Source organism: Mauremys reevesii, linkage group 18 (genome assembly GCF_016161935.1).
Source record: "Mauremys reevesii isolate NIE-2019 linkage group 18, ASM1616193v1, whole genome shotgun sequence".
NCBI lineage: Eukaryota > Metazoa > Chordata > Testudines > Geoemydidae > Mauremys > Mauremys reevesii.
Window position 1 is genome coordinate 22,536,656 of NC_052640.1, and position 4,129 is coordinate 22,540,784.

The window sequence follows — 4,129 nt, forward strand, 5'->3', positions numbered from 1 at the left end:
AGGGGAATACTCAGGTGAGTAAAGCAAGCAGGACATGGCCTTACTATTAAAACTGATAAGCAGTGTCACATTCAGAAATTAATTTTTAAAAGGATTTTGTTTATTGTCCAGAATAATGATGTTAAAATTAGAGCTGGCTGGGAATTTTCTGACAGAGTTTGGTCAGAAAATGCCAATTTATCACCCTGAGATGTTTTTTCAGAAATCTCTCTGGTTTGACACCCGTCTGGTGAGCCTCAGGAAGGGTTCCAATGCAAACCGAGGGCCCCCAGCTCTCAGCAGCCCATCCTGCGAACAGCCACTGCCAGAGAGCCTGGGCTTCATCAGTCTGCAGCTTTGGGGTAACCCCTCCACGTCAGGGCTTCTAGAGCTGCCAGGTTCCCTGCCACAGAGCAGGAGCCTAGAAACCCAGGGGGCTCTCAAGCTCGATGCGACAGAGCCAGAAGCCCGGCAGCCCTGGAATCCATGGCTCTAGGCTCCCAGCTAGAACATCAGTAGTGAAACTGACAAGAAGATCAGTTTCAGTCAGCAGCTGCTGGGGGCTCTGGGAGCATATTTTGTTTTGGAAACATCCTCTGTTGGTTCCCATGAACTGGGCTTGAGAGCCCAAGCAGCTGGCCGAGCTCCAATGTCCACACTGCTATTTTTAGGGGGCTAGCTCGAGCCAAGCTAGCGTGAGTCTGTGTACCTGGGCTGGGAGGCTTGCTCCCAGCTGCAGTGTCCATGTACCTCATGGGCTCCCAGAGCTCAGGCTCCTGAATGTCTACACTGCAATTTTATAGCCCCACCACTGGAGTCCCGCCAGCCCAAGTCAGCTGACCTGGGCCAGCCGTGGGTGTTTAATTGCTGTGTAGATGCACCCTAAGTGGCCTGTCGTTAGTGGAATCTGCAGCCCTGAGCTGTGCACCCAGGCTCCCCAGGCAGTGCCTGGGAAGAGTTAGGCACCTAATGAAGGGATTTTCAGAAGCTGGTCAGCTGAATGGGAAGCCACCTGAGCTGGCCAGGAATGACATGCTACACAGACTCATGCTAGCTTGGCTCGAGCTAGCACGCTAAAAATAGCAGTGTGGACATTGCAGCTCGGGCAGCTGCTTGGGCTCTCAAGCCCAGTTCATGGGAACCAACAGAGGATGTTTTGGATGTTTCCAAAACAAAATATTTGCTTGAAAGTGTATGTCACAATATCGCCCTGTGTAATTTTTAATATCTGTCTTTCTCAGAACAGAATCTCAGTGCTTTGCAGATGACGGGTGCAATATTAGAGTTCAACATTCCTATCATGTCTGGGTGGGATCCTGCCCTGCTTACTCAGTTCTTCATGACATGCTGAAGGCGGGGCAGGGAGAAGACGGGATTTAGGCATCTAAGCTTCTGACCTGGCGCATCTGTCTGGTGGGCCAGAGACACGGGCCTCCCTTCACTTGGATTTCCTCAGCTGCAGGCCTTCTCCTGGAACCAGGCACTTAAGCCACTTAAATAGCCCGTACCCTAGCAGCCCAAACCATGTCCTGTTCACACTCCATACCTCTCTCACACTCACCTGACATTGCCCGGTGCCCCTGTCTGTCTTTTGTGCTGGTGCTCTGCTGCCCCTCAGCCATCAGTGGCCTGTCTCTGGCCCTCCTGATTGGGGGAAGGGGGGCAGGTAACAGATGTTAGGTGTGCTCTGAGCATGCCAATAGGCCCAGGCTCTGCTGGTGAGACAGGCATGTTCCTGCCCAGTCTGAGAATCCTGCTTTGGGGCACCCACGGTTTTGGCTTGAGCAAGGGCTCTCAGCACGTCATTAGCTGTGTGTCGGCACCCGCGCTTACGGGACTTTGCAAATGCTGACGGGTGGAAATGCAGCACCCGTGGGGTTAGGTGGCAGCTGAGCAGCAGTTTTGAAAATGGCAGTGGAGCCTCAAGGGTGGACTCAGGTGTCTAAAGAGGTGGATGGGTGCCTAAGCACCATAAAAGGATCCTGGCCAACAGGCCTGATTCTCCTCTTGCTAGTGCAAATCTGGAGTAAGTCCATTCAAGTCACTGGCTATAAAGAAAAGCAGAATCATGCCCCAGATCAACAGGTGAGTACAGGCTGCATACAGCCAGATAGATACACACACTATAACAGCACATAGCCACAGGCTGTCGCCAGACAGACACTGCGACAGCATACAAGTACAGGCTGTTTCCAGAGATAGAGGCGCACATCCTCCCTCTCTCATCCAGAACAGAACATGAATGCACATGGCCTCCAGAACACATAGGCATGACGAAGTTGCAGAGCCAGGCACATGCAGCCCTAGTGAGAGAGCACGTGGGGGAGACAGGCTGCCTTCAGGGGTCACACACAGACACGGTGTGAGCACATGGGGACAGGCGAACTCCAGAGGCACACACAGACCCAGTGTCATCACATGGGGACCGGCTGAATTTATGCTGCTGCAGCTTTTAATTCCCCATTAACACGGATGTGTGTGTTTGGTTGATCATCTTTTAAGTGATTCTTTGAAATCATCTGGGTGCTCCAGTGCTAATCTTCAATGCATGAATTGTGAAGCTTGCTGATATCCCAGCAGATCGGCATTGCAGGATTTCATCTGTGTGTGGTCCTACTGGTATTAATTTGCTGCTCAATCTAATGAAATATATACAGCACGTTGTTTAAACATTTGTCTGACACACTTTGTACGGCAGAGCAGAAATGTCTCTTATATTTAGAAGCCTTGCTCTAGAGTTACATATCAGGATACATGCACACTGCTGTTTTGCAGAATGCAGCTGTCCTGTAAGAAGTGAAAGATCTTAATCTGATCCAGGAGCTGAGGCCAGCAATTTAAAGTTTCCATCTGTCTCTGCCTGTAACACATGCAGGGAGGAAAAGAGGGCTTGCTTTCAAGAAGCAGCAAGTGCCTGAAGAATGCAAGAAGGGTGCAGAGAAAAATCTCAGGTCTGGGGCAGTTTTGCCAGCAGGAGGAAGATTCTGTTGTCCTGCTTGGAGTTTCTGTACTGGCATCTCATGTTCCTTGGATTTCCTACAGCTCTGGTGTTTCACTGACTCCAACATCATTTTACAATGCAAACCTGATAGCCCGTTTTTCTCCTCCAACTGTGCAGGGTAATGCATCTTCATAATGGGCCCAATCCAGCAGGTGCTGACTCAGACAAAAGCCCCATTGTAAAACAAGTGGGGTGGCTTAATGGTCTGAGAACAGTACTGGGAGCCAGGAGTCACTGATTCCAAATCCCAGCTGTGCCACTGACTCCCTTTGTAGCCTTGAACAAGTCACTTCACCTCCATTTACTGTCTGTAAAATGGGGATAGTACTTTTCTGCATCACAGGGAGATTGTGAAGATTACTTAGTTAATGGATGTAAAACACCACATAAGAGTTAAGCATTATTTTTATTGGTCCAAACCTGGTTTTCTTATTCAGCCTTTGCGTGGGAAAATCTTCCATTGATTTCAGTGGGAGATTTATGAAGAACTGAGTAAGCAGGGCAAGATCCCACCCAGACATGATAGGAATGTTGAACTCTAATATTGCACCCATCATCTGCAAAGCACTGAGATTCTGTTCTGAGAAAGACAGATATTAAAAATTACACAGGGCGATATTGTGACATACACTTTCAAGCAAAATTCTCAGTTGAATCAACAGTTAAAAAGTCAATAGCATGATAATAATATCTAACTCTTATATAGTACTTTTCATCAGTTGATCTCAAGGCACGTAAGCGGTAAGGCGCTAAGCATCATTATCCCTGCAACTGAGGCTCAGAGAGGTCAAGTCACATAGCTATGTCACCTAGCATGCTGGTGTCAGCTCTGGGATTAGAACTCAGACCTGCTGAATCCTAGCCCAGTGCACTAGTCACAAGACTGACTTTCTGTGAAAAATTAAACAAGAATTTCTGATAAATGTAACTTATTAAAAATACAGTCTGTTTTGACCTGAGCGTAACTAGCTTCCATCCAACACTCCCAGAAGAGCTAGAGATCTTTCTGCTAAAATGATCAGCCATGAACTAGTTAACAATCTTGACATCTGAACTGTCATAATTAGACTTTAGCATTACCATTGCACTGTGAAACATGGGGGCAGCAGTTCACATGTCCCTTAGAGCCACTGCGCTCAGTTCTGCTCT